This window comes from Ptychodera flava, chromosome 3 (assembly GCF_041260155.1).
Source record: "Ptychodera flava strain L36383 chromosome 3, AS_Pfla_20210202, whole genome shotgun sequence".
Taxonomy (NCBI): Eukaryota; Metazoa; Hemichordata; class Enteropneusta; family Ptychoderidae; genus Ptychodera; species Ptychodera flava.
This window is the reverse complement of record NC_091930.1, coordinates 24014598-24034378: the sequence shown is the minus strand read 5'-3', so window position 1 is coordinate 24034378 and position 19781 is coordinate 24014598. Positions and strand designations below refer to the sequence as shown.

Below are 19781 nucleotides of genomic sequence, written 5' to 3'. Positions count from 1 at the left end.
CACAGGCCTCACTGTTGTCGATGCGGCCAATGCCACCGTCAAATCAAAATGAAAATGAAAAGCGTGAACTTTGTACGTAACCAACAATTGGAAAACAACGAGCCAACATGCCTGTAATGCTAGACTTGGTTCAAGTCGGTGAATTTAAAAAAAATAAAATCATTTACAATAGTTTCTCTTGTGTCTCTCCTATTTCGTACAAAACTATTCGGAATTTGGTAGCCAAGGCCATGTTTTCCCAGCGATTGAATGCGTTACCTTTGAGTCTGCGCAGGATAGTGAGTTAGTTTCTGCCGGATTCACCTCCGGGTGAAACTCCCCTGTATAGCGTTCACCCGACTCATCGCGTCCACTCACTCCACTCACACGCGCGTTTCACATGAAAGCAAAATACATATCGTTGCGTTCACTCCACTCAAACATTAACAAATCACAGACTTGAACCGAGTCTACTGTAATGCATAAAGGGACAGGGATAAGTAAAAACATGGAAATTTAACGCATGAAGGTTTGTCGGGCATTTTTCGTTGTAACTTTCGGCCGATCCGTGAACATCACGAATAACGTATTACTTCAGCGGTAGCCAGGAAGTACGTGGGACATCGCATAATGAGGCAGTGAACACTGGAGGACCGGGCCTAAACATTAACCAATCAGGGAGCTGTAAAGTGAACAATACATAGTAATGAGACCTAACGCATGAGGTCCCACCAATCAGCGTAACGCAAATGGACCTTAAATTACCAGATGAACCATCACTGATGTTGGTACATATGTCATGGATCTGACTTATGAAACAGGACTAATGCGACTCATAAAGCTTCAGCGCGATTCTGCAGAGTTATATAACATTGACATCACTGTAACAGCAGCATCGAATCAGCTTTCACTTTTCATTGGTCAAAGTTGCTGCACCCTCTATTTCGATTGGCTAAACTATTGTCTACTTGTTTATCATTACGGGAAAGCTCCATTAACTAAGGAACATCCTACTTCCCTACTTAGTTATCAGATGATCAATTTCACAGATGTACCTTACCTACAGTGGCACCAGCTGAATAAGAAACACATAACAATGGAACATTCAGACCATGGGGGATTAAAAGTATTCTGTTTGCCACCCGAGTTGGTCAGGCAAGGACCGGGTTTCAGGTACCATGCAAGTTAATGCAGTCTTTCCCTAATGTCAAGGATGACCTCCTTCTTAGTAGGGTCTTACATAGGGGTTGATTTACATCAGACGCTATAAGACAGCAAACTCTACAGAAATTGTGTGACATACATTAGAACCGTGACTGAAGATTCATCTTCATAGAAACTTTGAATATATAGCACAGTATAGCAGTCGAAAAATCCAAACTTCGGCCATATGTTTTCACCTTTACGTGATGCTAACAACAGAGGTAGCTCCATGCAACAAATGTCTCAATTGCCACGCTAGAACCCGCATGTTTCGCGACAAGAATATAGAGAAATCGTCGGGGATGTTGGTGGCGGGGGAGGGAGTGGGCTAGAACTGCAACAAATCGACATCAAAGTGTTTAAGTATGTGACGGTTGTATTAGTTCGGTAAATATAAAAATACAATCAAATTTGCAATACAATTTGCTGGGCCAACAGAAAAAAATTTAAATTCCAGGGTGTCCACCAATCCACATAGTGGATCCATCGAGTAAATATGAACTATGATTTCCCCTACATCACGGACAAGGTCTGTGCCTACATGGATTGTTAATACAAGAGGAAATGCTTCAGGGTCCGTTAGTGTTGTCTAAACAGTTGCCACAAGGTGCTAATTGTATGCATTCAATCCCTCTTTAAAGAGCAAAAATTATCATGTGTTTTTTTCTTGATGCACCACAGGTACGACGCTATGAGGACCTCTGTGTACATGTTCCGTTCACTATGTACCTTGCACCACAATGGAGGGAAACACTGTGGACGAACACAAATCACCATACACAGACTTGTTTGACTGCAAAGTTTGCAAGGACCAAAGACCATATGTACGATAAAAGAGGTACCTAGGTTACTTCTTTGGCGTCTACACACACGCTACTCCGCTCTGCATGGCAGGGCTACAATACGGCTACAGTATAGTCTTTGCCAAGCACTCTTTACTCATACCGGCCGTAGGGCTTATAGCTGACCATCGGTTGATACCTTGGCTGAAACTTACTTTAACAGTAACCTTTATTTTATGTCACGCGTACGTCAGTCCAAGGAGGTAAAACGTTCTCTTCTCACCTCCATGGTTAGTCATGGACACTAACCCACGGAGCCAGGAGCGGAGCTAGTACGTCCATCCTTTAGGGCAAGCATTGTGGAATATCTTGGTCATTGCATCTCGCTGTGTTTCGAATATCATTACACAAGGCTTTGCCATATCTGCACAGTTTTCCCTGTTTGGTGAACGTTAGTGTTGTTATTGTAGGGAAATTAGTGAAACCAATAAATTGTCTTCCTTTATTCGGAATCGCACTTGTATTACAAAGAGCATGGAGCTAGCTCCATGCATAGAGTATTCTGAATATGCTGCCAACATGTGACGGGTTGTCAACCTGATGTAATAGCCATTCCCTAGATTTCCATTTATAAAGTGTGTGCGTAGGCAGAAAAGTAAACTGATGAATTTTAACAGACGTGGAGGGAATGGCCGATTTGGGCAAAATAGGCTATGGCCACTACGTCTAAATCTGTGTTTGGAAAAACTGTCATGCGCTGATCAAAGTACAGTAGTCGTTTTTCTGATGCTTGGTCCTAACTGATCTCAACTCAAGACAGGATTCTTTTGTCGGAACTGTCCCTGTCATCGGTTGAGTACAAAATTCTTCTTTTATCACTCCACTTGTATGACTGAATTCGAAACAAATAATTATACTATGAGCCACAGTGGATAGAGGGACTGCGGCTGAGCCTTAGATATGACCGTGCATCGAAGTATCCCATTGGACAGTATTTTCGCCAGTTTATTCTGCCCATACCTCAAAATCTGTGGTAGCCGGCGCCATTCGGCGAGCATGGCTCACATCAAGCATGGATATCGATGTAGGTTCGAAGTTAGGCATGCGAGACTAGTCTAATAATAGACAGATAGATAGATAGAAAGACAGGTAGCTAGTAGACAGACAGACAGACAGACAGACAGACAGAGAGATAGATAGATAGATAGATAGATAGATAGATAGATAGATAGATAGATAGATAGATAGATGCATAAGTAAAGAAAGAAAGGGAAGGGAGGGAGAGAGGGAGGGGAATGGATGGATTGCTGGATGAACTGATAGGCAGACAAATGGTCAGACAGATAGACAAGTAGAGAGGTACTTACACTGCACATCCATTATTATGTCTTCACTGCATGACGGATTTGGCCAACTGTGAGATGGAACGCTCGGGTTTTCGTATCGGCAGTTGTAGCGAGCACCATTGTCTGTTTTTTCAAGGGTCGTTGTATATTCATTGATTGCGGCTGTACGACGAGAGATTTCTTTGCCATTCCTCAACCACACAAGGTCACCCAAGAGGATGCCTTGAATAGAGCAGGTGAATACTACGGGTTCTTTGTCTGATATCACCGTGGTATCTGGACTAACTCTACACTTTGGGATCTCTGCAATAGATGAAAAAATACTATAAATGAAATTATATATTCAGATATTATTCATTTCTGAGCGATATTCAAATGCGTTCAAAAGCACAAATTGACAACAACAACTAAGCGGAGAAAAAGAGAATGGCACGCAAATTGACAAAAAGGGAAACATGTCTTGTAATTAGTCAATTAGACGAAGGGCCGCACATTGTTATTAAGGACCATTGTACCGATTAAAACGCAAGTTATGAAAGCGGCGGTCAAGGATCACCGGTTCTTGGAGTAATTACTCCGCTTTAACATTTAACACGGATATATTTCCGCGCTAGGAAGCACTTATTCTCACGTCCCCAGTGCGCTGGGAGTGTGAGAACACATGTGAGAACAATTTGTTCTCACACTCTGTATTGTTGCGCGACGACCGAACACCTCGTATGTGAAACGTATGTTGATTGGTCAATTCTGCTCAGCGCCCAGTGTACGAATTATTTGACGAATAGAACATCGCGTAATGTACAACTGGCACTATAGGGGACAGACGACTGAACCGCAGAGTGAACAGGTTGTTCTAGATTGAGTACGGTCACCGCGGCGTCGGCAACAAATACACGGAGGATGACCGCTTTATGTTGTAACGGGAGAATTCAGGCCATTACAAACTATCGGCTATACGCTCGTCGACATATTTTCTGGAGAAGAACTGACTTGACAGCGATACAGTTAGCGAGAGACTTCGATGAGCGAGCCATTTGCACACGAGGCTGTAGCAGACGACAGCTTTCACGCAATGTCATCAACAGATGGCCACCAGAGCTGTTTCGCAACATTTTCCTCAGATGACCTGGAGAATTTTGTGGCTGACCAACAAAACAAAATTGCCATATCGGTAATATACATGTTAACGTGTTGATATGCTCATCAATGAACGGAACTTCATTTTTCTTTGCGGAATGATACAAATGAAACAAGTGCAATCGGGTGCTGGTTCTTGATAGTATAAACCTACCACAATAAAATGTAATTTTCTTAAGATATTGGAGGGACGTGAGAAAAATATCCCACACCCCAATGGATTGGGATGGAATGTCTCCACTCGTCGGGGAATTCTGTCTCACACTCGCCTTCGGCTCGTGTGAGACAGAATTCCCCAACTCGTGTGAGACATTCCATCCCAACCCGTTGGGGTGTGGGATTCTATTAATCTCGGGACTAGTTTTAATATGACCAACAACATCGTACTCGGTTAGTTGTCCAGAACTAAAGTCTGTACCGTCTAATTGAAAAATAACGTTTCAAAGATTCCGATAGTGGGTTCAAGTGACCAACATTGAAAGACGAACAGGTAAAAATGCTATAACTTTTCGAATTTTTACCGCACTTTAATAGTCCGAAAAATAACGCCAATTAATGAATGTATACGAGATGTATACGAGATATTGTAACTTTATTAAACAGTAAATAAACATATTAAAAAAAAAAAAATAACGCCAATGTTGACGTGAACAAAACATATCAATCTTAAAATGAATAAAACAATAGACTACATATACTTTTTACACAAACATTTGACACTGTATAGTTTGGTCATAGCAAGGACATCACAGCCGCTACTCTTGTAGAATGCTTAGCGTAAGCGCATGGGAGTTTAGCATTGTTTGGATCTGTTTATAGGAGCAACACGGATTGGGACCTGATGATTCACGCTATGGTTTATAGAATGTTTCATTGACAACCGTTGTGATTTTCCCTAGCACAAGCGATCATTTCTAGTCTAAATAGTCTAACTTTACAAAAACAATCAACAAAAAGTAGGTGTCAAAACAAAGCCTGCGACAGAGGGTTGATTTTTCTGAAACTGAATTTTCCCTGAATTGTTCAGTAGGAGGCGCCTTTCATAATGAGCATCGCCGCGATTTTCCTTCTTTCTCATATATCCCGTCCCTCCCTTTAAGGTAAAGGGCATGGAGAAACCAAAAGCAAAATGTCGGGATTGATCGAAGCATTTATTTTGCGTACGCGTTTCAATTAAACGACGAAAAGGTCGTCAATAGCTACGGAATGAAAAATGAATTACCTACCGAGTACGGTAAGCTCAGCTCTTCTGTACTCCGATGAACCGACCAGTGAGCATCGTAAGTACCTGACAAATCTTGTGCTACGTTGGGAATAAACAAATGATATTCTCCTTTCGATAGATCCCCAGGTAGTTGATATTTGTTATTAAATATTTGAGAGCCGTGGGTGATTTCCACAAGGCGATCACCAGCGCTGCTTTTGAACTGCCATTGAGGAGTGCGACTTCCCAGATTATTGAAGCTGCATTTTAGTTGTACATCTCTGCCTACAACTGTTACAGTATCTGATGGAGTTTCTTTAAAGAGTGATGATGCATCTGTTAAAAAACAAGATACAATAAATAGTTTCATGATTATCATGGTGAACAGGGATATTGTAATGAATAGAAGCTGTTTTTATTGTTTAAGATACAGCTTACACTCACCTATTAATATTATTCTTCTCTGAAAACTGTTTCACATTATTGTGTACTACATTACACACTTACAGACCAAAATTGAAATTTGTGATGTCGATAAAAAGTTGGCATATTGCTTGATCTTTTAAGGAAAACAGGAAAGTTGACTTCATTTTTTTCAAAAAGGCCATCTAAATATCTAAATTAATGCTAATAATTCTCATTACAGATTGAGTACCGGAACGACCAACATATGTAACGGAAAGAACAATTGTGAAGATTGCAAAAATGCTAAAAATTACCCGACAACTCAAACAGAAGAAACACAGTCAAGTAAACTGAGATGAGGAGTGAGGATTTACACATCTCTCAATGTAACAAAGTAGCCATCGCCCCAACAAGACAAGTGTATAGTAAATCTCGTTAATGAATGTTAACACTTTGTTTTTGTGTGTCACTCTCGTCATATTTTCATTTATATACAACCAATTTAATCCTGGTCATTATATTCAATGAAACGGATCATCATATTCATCATCGCAGTCTCAATATTAGAACAATGTATTTTGATTGTTTAATTAAAGCGTTCCCATATGACTAAGTCCATTCACGTCAAGTTTTAAAGATCATTACATCGACAGTGCTGACTAAATGCGTATATTACCTTGTAGTATTTCACAAAGTAAAGTGTCTATGTGTGGGTTACACAATTTCCATTCCTCTTTTTCACTGCTCGAAAAACAGAATTCAGTCGACTAACTCAAATACAATGTATTTCCTACAGCTGTGTCAGATCAATGGCGAAAACGTAAAGCTAAGCAGGCCAACGCACAACACTATTTCTCCTATTACCTTAATTACAAGCCATCCTCTCAGTTAACTCAAAACGCTTAAAGAGGCGTATTCACATACTACTTATAGACGACGTCTATACTGAATGGTCCTTCTAAATTTTGGATATAGGTCAACGATTTTTTGACCTTCCGGACGTGAGCTTACAAACAGTCTGTTTACAAACAATAGTCTCGTTCCCCTTTTTGCTCTTATGGTGGATTGTGTTTGATATTTAACCAAATGATAAGTCTTTGTATATTTCCGTCCTTTTCGATGCACTTTCCGTGAGGCCAGGAAGAAAAAAATAAGTTGTTCATCGGAATCGCCGCTTCTACTTTGGCATATTTGGATTTTTTTTTTTTTGATCGCGGCAAATTCTTACTTCCGCTTTTAAAATATTTTTAGTACTGCCGCTGGTGGCGCCCTACACTTTGTCGGGTTTTCGTGGGCACGGGATTTTGAATGAGACTTCTGACGTTTTTGGACCTAGTTGAACGCCAACACGTTGTTGTGACGTCTGAATTTGGCGAATCACGACGCAAAGTGCGTCGATTTGGCCAGAAATTTCCCCGTTTTGTAAAGGTTAGTACCTGTCATATCATGAGTATTAATTTGATCGACAACATTCGACGTGATGGCCAACAGTTAGTTCCAAAGACGCTATTCAGTGTTTGTCCTGATATTACGTTCGGCGATTTGTTTAACAAAATCGTGACAGTAGATGGACGGTGCATCCGATTGAATGAATAAAAATTTACGGCAATGACAAAACACATGGTTGCGTCGATGTTAAAGTACGATCTGAGATGTCAGTCTGCAGCTACTTCAACATGAAGTTTGTGGTGTTCAATGTGTCTAACTCAGACAGTCAACGTGCACACGAGTAAAAGACAGCCTTCTGAATGATGACTATATAACTTCACTCCGATTCACAGAACAGTGTTGTTAGACCATTGTGTAAAATGTGTAGAGACAGTGGTAAAGAGGCCAAAACATGGAACCAAAGTAAAATGAACAAAAACTCAGATGCAGAGTCCCACCAGGACAATATTAAAGGACATACTGAATTGTTGATTTCAGTGATTTGCTGTACATTTCAGTTTATTCTGAGAGAATGTTGAAATACTCAGAATATGTTGTGCAAACACTAACTGTGAATGTAATGGCCTATGTTATTGTTGGAAAATATAGTATTGAATTCAGTTACCAGTATCAGTGTTTCTTGTCTGAGATATTTCTGGTTAAAAGGGAAACAATTATCTTGCCTTGTCTGCATCTGTGCGAAAATGCCAGAGAACCGCGTTTACCTTCGGCCTAAAAAAAAAATCGCTCGCCGCTCCTGGAACTTGGTCCAAAAAATCCTATGAACAAGAATTTTTTTTTCTCTGGCCTGAATTGCTTATTTTCAAGTAGACGAGACATATTTACTGTTTAGGTTTATCTATATGTTTGAAGTGTAAGATTTTCGGAAATGAATTTTACTTCGGTCTAGTATTCATGTGCCAAGTAAATGTGCCACGTCTGACAGTGAAATTATGACAAGCATACTTAAAACATGAATTTGACCAAGCCAGAATGAACCACACCAATATTTAAATCTATGGTTAACAAATTACTCAAAATTGAATGAATCTTTGTAAAAAGTTATTTAATTAAAGCCTTGTTACGTGTTAAGGAAATAACCGCAAAGAGATTAGTTCACAAATGAATTATTAGGAAAACAAACCAAAAAATCTGAAGGATATTGTTGTCGATATTAAACTTATTGCCCCAGTCTTACCTAAATTGTAATGACTATATAAAGTGCGACCTTAAAAATTGTCTTATTGATACGTTTTGTGTACGGCGATTTCAACATCATCAGTTTGTGGTTGTACCAGTTCTACATTGGTGCCTGATTTCATTTGCAGGAACCTTTCAAACAAAATCGACTACAATAGGTCAAAGGGTGTCAGATTTCAAAATTAATCTCTGCTATGGAGCGTTGCCGACTTAATTTCTTTTTGTACGATTTTGAATGATGTTAGTTGGAGATATCTTGAATAATGAGCGTCACCACATCTCAAGTTGTTTCGTTTTTATATATCTCGTCTGTTCCTTTATAAATAAAAAGGCATGGGAAAATAGGGCGTATGAACCAAAAAACAAAAAACAAAAAACAGAGCAAAATGTCAGGAGTGTAGCGAAAATGTGAAGCATTTATTTGTGTATTTTCTACTAAACAACGGAAATGTAGTCGATAGCTGTGTAGGATGAACTTTGATCATGAAACACTGCATACGATAAGCTCACCACTTCGGTAGTCCGTCGAACCGAGGGATGAAAAACCGTAAATACCTGACAAAACAGTTCGCCCATGACTCATAAGGATGTCATACACTAGCAATATATTTCTTTATAGCACGATGTCTATGATTAGAATATGGAATGTTAAATTTATAATTTAAGTTAACAACAATAACTAATAGACTCGATTTTTGTTTGTTGTTTTTCAGAAGATCATTGCATCCACAGTGCCGATCGATTGCGTGGGTTGTATTTCAGTATTTTACAAAAGAAAGTGCCCACCAGCTGGCTTCACAACTCCAGCTTAAATAAAAATGTCAGTCAACAGAATAAGAATACACTTGAGCATCTGTAACGCAAAGCTATGCATACCCACGCACTACTAAGTATATTTTGCATTCTTCTATTCCGCTAATTAGAAGCCGACCTTTTAGTAAACTCAAGAGGCTTTAGTTCAAGATTGCTTAGTCACAAGCCTTTTATTGGCGACGTAAATGCTTTAAGGTCTTGCTAAATTTTGAACAAAGGTCAACGATTTTTAACCTTCAAGACGCGAGGTTACAAAAAGTGTATTTGCAAGAAATGAGTGTGGCTCCCCTTGCTTGCTGTTATTGAGGATTGTGTTCAATTTAATCAAGTGTTAGCTTCTGCTTAGTTTTCGTTTGGTGCACGCAGTGTAGATATATCTATTGCTCAGTAAATCTTTATGTTTGAAGTGGAAATAATTATGAAATAGTTTAACTTCGATCTAGTACTCATTTGCCGATAAAACATGGCACATTTTGCATAATGGGTCATTTTAGTGACTAACACATTGTATTCAACCAGATTAAGTTTAAAGAAACATGTAAACTGCACTTTTTGCGAAAATGGAATAATAGACACTTATTGTGCACACTCTGCACTTACAACGAATCAGCCTTATGATATATGATTATGAAAGGAGGCATCATGGGCCAGTGGCTAGAGCAGTGGACTCACGATCACAGGATGGTGAGTTCGAGCCCCGGCATGGCCATGGTGTTGTGTCCTTGAGCAAGGCACTTTATTCCTCATTGCTTCTCTCCACCCAGGAGTGATGGGTACCTGGTAGGACAGTGGTTGTAATGTGTGTGTTTAGCTCTGCTGCGCTTATTTGCTGCACATGTGAGCTGTAGTTTGCTCCCCAGGGAGTTGAGTGGTATCATATTAGATCCAGTGACCCAGGGGTAATAATAATTGTAAAGTGCCTTGAGCACATGTACTCGTGGATATGTGCGCTATATAAGAACCCAATATTATTATTATTGATATGACGTTTAATGTGAAAATTCAGTTGGTGAATCTGAGTAAATGCTATGACCTAGCCACAGAGTAAAGTAGAAGGGATTTGGAAGTTTTATGCTGCTCTTATTGCCCTACTCATTAAGGAAATAACCGCCAAGAGATGTGTATGTTGACCTGCAGTACAAAATTTTACAATAGTCACGATAGTAGTCGGGATTAAGATTTACTGGATAAATAGGTAAACTCATAGTTCATTCCCCTCTGACGCAAAGATACACACTGTTTTACATGTGACACTCCTTGGCCCTGGGATCGATTTCAATACCTTTAAACGACCTCAAATTTTAACTAGCTTGTCTTGGCAAGATCTATTAGCAATTATTATGCAAATTACTCTGACGTATTAAGTTTTTCTCTATGAAATAATGTGTACTCTAAGATAATCACTTAACAACTCGCAAAAATGTTATTAACATTAACATCTTGTTCAAATTTTCATTTTACAGATTCAATAAAATGTAAACGTCGTTACAGTGGCAATAAAAGTTTTAATCAAGTTCGTGATTCTCTCTGACTTAGCAATTTCTCCCGCCCATATGCATGTAATATCAGTAAAATACGTAATATTGAGGATTTTCCAAGCTTATAAGGGTTTGCAAAAACCATAATCAGCACGATGTGCGCTCAACACAGTTTATATTAAAATTAAGGGAGCAGCTGAGAAGAAAAAAAATGCCCTATTTTGATTGGATTTAAAATTATCATCTCCAACTCATGAAACTTTAAAATCTTCAATAAAACATCTGATACAATCGCAGTGCCACTGTAAATGTATGATTGGCTTTATGCTACCTCGTAGTTAATGGTGTAATTGTGCAATTTGCAATTTGTTTACACCTTAGTTGGAGGTTCGTTAACATTCTTGATATGCAATTTTTGTTAGCTACCGGTAAATACACTGCAGTGTTGCGCTCTCTAATATTTCCCCTTGAAGGTAAAAATACCAATTTTTCCATCGTTCTACCATGCATAATGTGAAAGGCCTGAGGACTATAAATGTGATTGGTACCTGTGCGCCACAATCATACTTCAGAAATTGAAGATAACATCCAAGACAGGATTGTCTAAAACCCATCAGCGCATTCACTGTCAAAAACAAAAGAATCAAATCAATACAAAATGAGCTTCTCCGATTAGCTGTGATGCTAAGCAGAATCAAAAAAAATATTATTTCGCAATACGTGAATTAAATTTACCAGACATATCATTTAATTATGTAGATTATCATATACCCTTGCCCATGTCGATTCATCCTAGTTACGTTTACCGTAAAATATCAGCCGTGATATATTATGGTAAACGTCGAGATATACACGATAAACGTCATCGGTTTCGGATAAAACTACATTTGCACTTTGATGGTAACAATGTAAGTAAACAAAATGGCTGCCGCTCTCAAATGCGAAGCGATGTCGCCGAAGCACAAAATTTTAAGGGATTGGAGAAACACGGATATTTCTGGCTGTTAAATACGGAAATAACATGTGGAGTTTGTGATGTGTTCCCATGGTTTTTCTGTTAAAGTTCTAGTAGTTTTAGATAAGCTCTAGCAAACCTTCTGCCGTTCAAATGGCAAACTTTACCTCTAACAGGTAGCGAGCGAGTGGCGTGACAGCGATGTCACGTACGCGACTGTTTACATGGCAACTCTCAGTGTAAACAAACAAAATTGCTGCCCCTCTCGGTGCCGTATCGATCGAGTGCGATCGAAATAAGGAGAGATTTACAGCAAAGGACATTTTTACTAGTTACAATTATTGTAATAGGATATTGCACCTTAAAAAGTTTCCACCCGTACAACGATTTTTGAATCCAATTGTCTTTCTTCTTCAGGTTCATTAAGATAATATGGTACTTGCAGCGATGTCGCACTGTTCTTGTCCAGGCTTCCCTTTAACTCTTAGAACAGAGCCTTTTAGGATACCCTACTTCTCATTATGTTTGGCAATATAATTGCCATAGACTGCACTTACCGACATCAACTTGACTTGAAAGTAGAAGCAAACACATAAACAGACATAATACGCAAACAACGATCTAGTGGTAGACATTATCATATCAAGCATTTCATATCTGTCCTTCAAACTCTTCTATGCATTTGACATCGGTCACTCTTCGCCTACGATGACTGACTCTTGCACGTATTCAAAATGTCTCAGTGGCCGATTTGCATAAGGGTGGCGAGGATATCATAGGTGCAATGAATTGTTGTCTCAAGGGGTACAAGGTTCAGTTTACATAACATAAACATTAAGGTTAAAAATAAACATGTCGTCAACGATAAACGATTGCCGGAATACAGCTGCGAAATTGTAAAACCGAAGAGTTGTCGTTAGTAGAGCTGAAGAGACGAGTCCTTGTTGAAAGGTATTTTTTCAAACCCGTATGTTGGCTTTTCACCAAATTTTGGCCTGATTCCTCCATTTTCTCGAGTCTCGCGCTGGCCATGACTGCAACTGCAGCTCATTGCTCGAAAAATTTTTTGAAAGCGATGAAAAATTTTGATCGAACATTTGATTTTTCCACATATGATAGTAATTCGGCCCTCATGTAATAGTTCTTCGGCGTAAAAATCTTGAACTTTGTTCTCGACCGACCATTTCTGTGCAAATGTGAAGCGGTACAGACCGCATTGTGGCCTCTGCACATCCGAACTATTAGTATGTGCGTGGGGGGAGGGTGTGTTCTTTTTACCTACTACATCTTGCAGCCGAAAAGGGAAAAGATGATCGCACTAGTGTGACTTCCCAAAACATAATGCAGCAGTGAAAGGGTAGAGAATGTCCATGTCTACGTATACACTGTAGCACAGACTGTCTTGGCTTTGATGCGTTTTGCCGGATCGTGTACAATGTAAGCTTAGACGAACAGACCGTGACCACAGTTCAACGCACATCTAATATCCAATCCAGCCTGGTGGAAGAGTAGAACTCTCTTTCAATTCACACATCGCATTTTGAAAAAAATATGAAAAGTAGGTCTATGAACTGTAAAGTGTGGTGATTCCATCGCTGCCATATTGCCTGGCAAGAGTATTTTATTTAGATCATTGTCCCACTGTGTTATGATACTGTTACAAGCTGGTGTTTTGAGTTCGTGAAAAGGTCAAAAAATCATACTGACATCCTTTGAATAGTATTTCTGTTCTTAAAAAGTTTCTCAATCCTCATAATAAAAACATAAAAATGTCTGTATGATACAAATTTCGCCTCATTCTTTAAATTAACATTATAAAATGCTATATTGAAGATACTTGCCCATGCCTAGAAAATGAAGTATCCTTTAATTGCTTTTATTTTCATAGAGTGTACCTGCATATAGTTATGCGATGGGATGAACTGTACCTTTTCGACCCTGATGAAGTACTTGTCAGGATTTTGTAATGTTCCAGTTTCCATGAACATAGAGGAGTCATTGCTCATATAATCTCCTGCAGATGTATGGACCAGAACTTTGAGTAGTCTTTCTGATCTTACAGATAGCAATATCTTTGACTATTTCATTTCAAAGTATGATAACTGCCTGAGTACAGCAAGAAAACACAGAGACAGTGGTTAGAATTTCTATAAAAGTAACCATGTAGAGGATATTATACTTCATGAAAGTGAACACTGGTCATTATTCTTTATAAAATCAATTATTGTAAGTCAAATGTCATGGCTGACAAACCAGTACCCCAAGTAAACAGTATTTCGCCCTAATTATTTTTATTACTGGTATATTTACTGGTAAAAAAATAGGCGGGAAAAGTGTTTGTAAAAAAGGGTTAGACGTGTAGTGCAAACATGCAGCAGCCACTGTGTTTCTGTAACGACTTTTCAGAGATATGGACTAACTGAAATACCAGAAATTACCAGCAGCACCCAGAAATTACAAACACACCACCATCCTATTGTTTATGGAAGCACAGCAGTAAAATTGGACTCATTAATTATAATGCTTGTCCAAAAGAAGAAAAGACTGTCACAAAGGAGAAAGTAAAACAACTTGCAGACTTTGTAGGTGCCTGGTCTAGATCATCAAGTCTTGGTGAGCTTCTTTATTCTAATGCTTGTGAACCAGCAAGCAGTAATGTTACAGATTGATGGGTCAAAATGTAGCATGACTGGAGTAAATATACTCCCGTTAGTATTTCTTGCTCCCACTCAGAGGGTGTAATTTCATTTATAATGTAGATAAAAATGCTACTAATTTTTATGCATCAAAAGTTAATATTACAAATGATGACTCGTCGCGCAGGATAGAAATGCCAACTTGGGGTCAATACAAAAAAATCCAAATTGACATACACAAGGTCACCGAAAATTAAGTTTTGTAAAATTAAAGATGTTGTCTGAAGACAAAAATATCTCCCTGGGTTCTGAAATATGTATGGATTTATTTGACAGAATAATTAATCCGAAGTCGATTTCAAAATAACACACTAAACGGCCTTCAAACTGAGCATATAGCCGTAGCCCGGTATATACAAGATCTGGAAAGGAATGGCTACACGTAATCAAATAAAGCTGTAGGTAGCGTTGGCTTTCTTGTTCTGATGATATTATGTGCAAATTTGGGATTGGAAAAGTCTTTTTTATCTTTTGTAAAGAGGGATTTTGAACATCATCTCGTAGTTACTGTAGGTTTCACTAGTAATTATATCTTTAATGCAAAATCAAATATGGCGGCCAATTTACTTGACCGATCGAAATGTTTTTTGCAAAATTGGATGAGATTACTCTGAGGATGACATGAGCTACATTTCAGCTCAATCGGTGTTTTATTTCTGGAGAAGAAGATTTTTAATGATTAAATTGCGATTATCGCAAAATCAAAGATGGCGGCCAAATCACGTGACCGTTTCAACTACATTACATTCGTATTTTTCAAAAATCCAATATGGCGGCCATATCATGTGACCGATTCAATTGTCTTCCACAAACTTAAAAGAGCACTCACTAAGAATGATAAAATTGGAATTTCACTTCCATCAACATTTTGGTTCTGGAAAAGAAGATTTTAAAGATAAAATTGCTATTTATGCAAAATCAAAGATGGCGGCCAAATCAGGTGACTGATCAAAATTCCTTTAACAAACCTAAGAGACCTCACTTACAAGATTATGCATGTGAAATTTCATTTCAATCGGTGTTTCGTTCTGGGTTCATTTGCATATTTAATGAACTTTGTAATTAGGTATATAACTCTGAAATTACGGCACCTAAGTCAGTGAAATCGGGTACAGATATCGTTCTGATAAATATCGAATTGTACTGAGAAGCATTTGGCAGTTTCAAGTTAACAAAAAGGTCTTTCGCATATTTAATGAACGTTGTAATTTGTGTGTTACTCCAAAATTTCAGCATTAAATTTGACGAAACTTGCTACAGATGTTGATCTGATAAATATCCAATTGTACTGAGAAGCATTGAGCAGTGTCAAGTTAATAAATAGCTCATTTGCATATTTCATGAAGTTTTATAATTAGTCATATAACTCCGAAATAACTGCATCAAATGTGATGAAAACTGCCGCATATACTGATCCGACAGATATCTAACTGTGTTGTAAAGCATTTAGTAGTGTGAGCTTAATTAAGGGTCAATTTATATATTTAATTAACTTTGTATTTAGGTATATAACTTTGAAATGACGGCACCAGATTTGGTGAAACGTGCTACAGATATTGATCTGATAAATATTTAATTGTGCAATGAATCATTGAACAGTGTCAAGTTAATTAGGGCTCATTTGCATATTTAATGAACTTTTATAATGAGTGATATTTCTCTAAAATTACAGAATTTAATTTAATGAAATGTGCTATAAATGTTGATCTGATAGATATTTAATTGTCCCATGAGGCATTGAGCAGTGTCAAGGTAATTAACAGCTGATCTGCATATTAACTAAAGTTTTGTAATTAGTGATGGAACTCTGAGAGTTCTGTGCGAAGTTGAGAAAACCTGCTACATAAAGTGATATAACAGATATATTATTGTTCTGTGAAGTGTACTTCTATTAATGAACCGGTTGTAAAACACGTCAGCGTATTCAGTTCACATCTGGTTTATACGTTTTGTGTACGGCGATTTTAACATCATCAGTTTGTGGTTGTACCAGTTCTACATTGGTGCCTGATTTCATTTGCAGGAACCTTTCAAAAAATCGACTACAATAGGTCAAAGGGTGTCAGATTTCAAAATTAAGCACTGCTATCGAGCGTTACCACGTTATTGGTTTTTGTTCGATTTTTAATGTATAAACTAAAAAAGCTAGATTTTCTGAGGCTGTCTTTTCCCCGTGATGTTAGTTGGAGATATCATGGATAATGAGCATCACCACCATCTCAAGTTGTTTCTTCTTTCATATATCTCGTATTTTTCTTTATAAATAAAAAAGGCATGGGAAAATAGGGCGTGTGGATAAAACATAGCAAAATGTCAGGATTGCACACTGCATTAAAAACCCTTTAATACTTACTGTATTAACATGGATTATTGCCTGTATTTTAGCTGAAGAGTGCATATACAGATGAATACAGTCAAGAATCCATTTTTTGTATTCAGCAAGCCTGTATTCATGTGGATTCATGTGAATTCACGTGTATTATACTGTAATACAGGCAACTCATTAATGTGAATTTATCTGAATTATTGGGTTTTCATGCAGTGGCAGCAAAAAGTCGATGTACGTTTCCTTTCAAAAGCTGCTAATAGAAGCATTTCTTTTCTATTAAACAACTGAAATGTCGTCGATAGCTGTGTAGGATGAACTTTGATCATGACACACAGTGTACGATAAGCTCACCACTTCTGTATTCCGTCGAACCGAGTAGTGAGCAATCGTAATTACCTAACAAAAGCGTTCGCCCATAACATGTAAGGATGTCATACACTAGCAATATTTCTTTATAGCACGATGTCAATGATAAGAATAAGGAATATTAGATTTGATAATTTAAGGTAACGACGATAACTAATAGACTCTATTTTTGTTTGTTGCTTTTCAGAAGACAATTGCATCCACAACGTGCATGTCGATTGCTTGCGTTGTTTTTTCAGTATTTCACAAAAAGAAAGTGTCCACTAGCGGGCTACACAACCTTAGCTTGAAATGAAAAAGTCAGGCAACAGAATAGGAATATAGTGGAGCTCCAGTAAGGCAAAGCTATGCACGCCCACGCACCATATTTTGCATTCTTCTATTATGCTAATTAGAAGCTGACCTTTCAGTAATCTCAAGAGGCTTCACTTGAAGATTGCCTAGTCACAAGCTTTTTATTGACGACGTAAATACTTAAAGGTCTTGCTAATTTTTGAAAAAAGATCAAAGATTTTTAACCTTCAAGACGTGAGGTTACAAAGAGTGTATTAAATGGGTGTTGTTCCTCTTGCTTGCTGTTATAGTGGATTGTGTTTCGAATTTAATCAAGTTAGCATTATGATAAGTCTTCTGTTTATTTCTCGTTTTGTGCACTCTACGTCTTGCTTAGTTAGAAGCTGTTTAGACATATCTATTGTTCAGGTAAGTCTTTATGTTTGAAGCGGAAATAATTATAGTTTTACGTCGGTCTAGTACTCATTTGCCAATAAAAACATGGTACATTTTGCATAATGGGTCATGTTAGTGACAAGCACATTATATTCAACCTGATTAAGTTAAAAGGAACACGTAAACTGCACTTTTAGTGCGAAAAAGAAATATACAAGTATTGTGCACACACTGCATTTCCAACGAATCAGCCTTATGATATGACGTTTAACATGGAATTCCAGTTGGTGAATCTGAGGACATGCTTTGACCTAGTCACAGAGTACAGTAGAAGGGATTTTGTAAGTTTTATGCTGTTCTTATTACCATACTCATTAAGGAAACGACCGCCAAGAGATTGGTTCACAAATAGCATAGGAAAACAAGAAAGAAAACCCTCTGACGGAAAACGTGTTTTATGACAATTATTGCTCGCCTTACTTACACGACCTCAAACTTTAACTAGCTAGACTTGGCAAGATCTATTAGCAATTATAATGCAAATAACTCTGACGTATTAAGGTTTTCTCTATGAAACAATATGTACTCTTAGATAATCACTTAACAACTTGCAAAAATGTTTGCAATGATATTAACATTAACATAATTGTTCAATTTTCGTTTTACAGATTCAATGGAAATTCAAACGTCGTTGCAGGAGCAATTAAATGTTTTGATCACGTTCGTGATTCTCTCTGACTTCTCCCGCCCGTATGTAGTAATATCCGAAAAAATACGAAATGTTTAGGATTTGTACAGGCTTATAAGGGTTCGCAAAAAACCCACGATCAGCACGATATGCGCTCGAATTAGCGTATATTAAAATAAGGGAGCAGCTGAGAAGAATAAAAAATACGTTTGCCCTATTTTGATTGGATTTAAAATAACCATCTGCAACTCAAGAAACTTTAAAATCTTCATCACAACATCTGATACAATCACAGTGCCACTGTAAACGTATGATTTGCTGTATGCTACCTCGTAGTTGATGGTGTAGTTGTGCAATTTGCCACCGAGTTTACACCTTACTAGGAGGTTCGTTAACATTCCTTATTTGCAATTTTTTGTTAGCTACCGGTAATCATACTGTAGTAATGAGGTCTTCAATATTGCCCCTTGCAGGTATGAATACCAAATTTCCATCATTCTACCATGCATAACTTGAAAGGCCTGCGGATTCTGAATATGATTTATACCTGTACACCACATTTTACACGTAGAAATTTTTACACGTAGTAAATTGAAGGTAACATCCAAGACAGGATTCTCTAAATCCCAGCATTGCATTCTCTGTCAAAAACTAAGATATCAAAACAATACAAACGAGCTTCCCGGCTTAGCTGTTATGCTTAGCAGAATCACAAAAAATATTAATTCTCAAGACGTGAATGAAATTTACCATACATATCATTTCATTATGTAGATTATCATATACCCTGCCCATATCACTTCACCCTAGTGACGTATACCGTAAAATATCAGCCGTGATATTTGACGGTAAAAGTCGAGATATGCGTGATAAACGTCATCGGTTTTGGAGAATTCCCCCAGATGGTAAACAACGTAAACAAACAAAATGGATGCCGCATTTTGCCTGCGAAAAGATGTCGCGGACTCAAAAATTTAGAGGACTTTGAGAACACGGATATTTCTGGTTGCCTAATACGGAAATAACATATTGAGTTTGTGATGTGTTCCCATGGTTTTTCTCTTAAAGTTCATGTATTTTTAGACCAGCTATAGAAAACTTTA

General features: G+C 37.9%; 1 long non-coding RNA gene across 1 annotated transcript in view; it reads right to left on the bottom strand.

Annotated features, from left to right (window-relative positions):
- The window catches only part of LOC139129785 (uncharacterized), a 62222-nt gene that overhangs the window by 41834 nt on the left and 607 nt on the right, over window positions 1-19781 (bottom strand). The window contains exons 2-3 of the long non-coding RNA XR_011551671.1: window positions 5674-5987; window positions 3332-3613 (exon numbers count right to left, since the gene is read on the bottom strand). This is a non-coding gene — a long non-coding RNA (uncharacterized lncRNA). The remainder of the gene's footprint in view (window positions 1-3331; window positions 3614-5673; window positions 5988-19781) is intronic.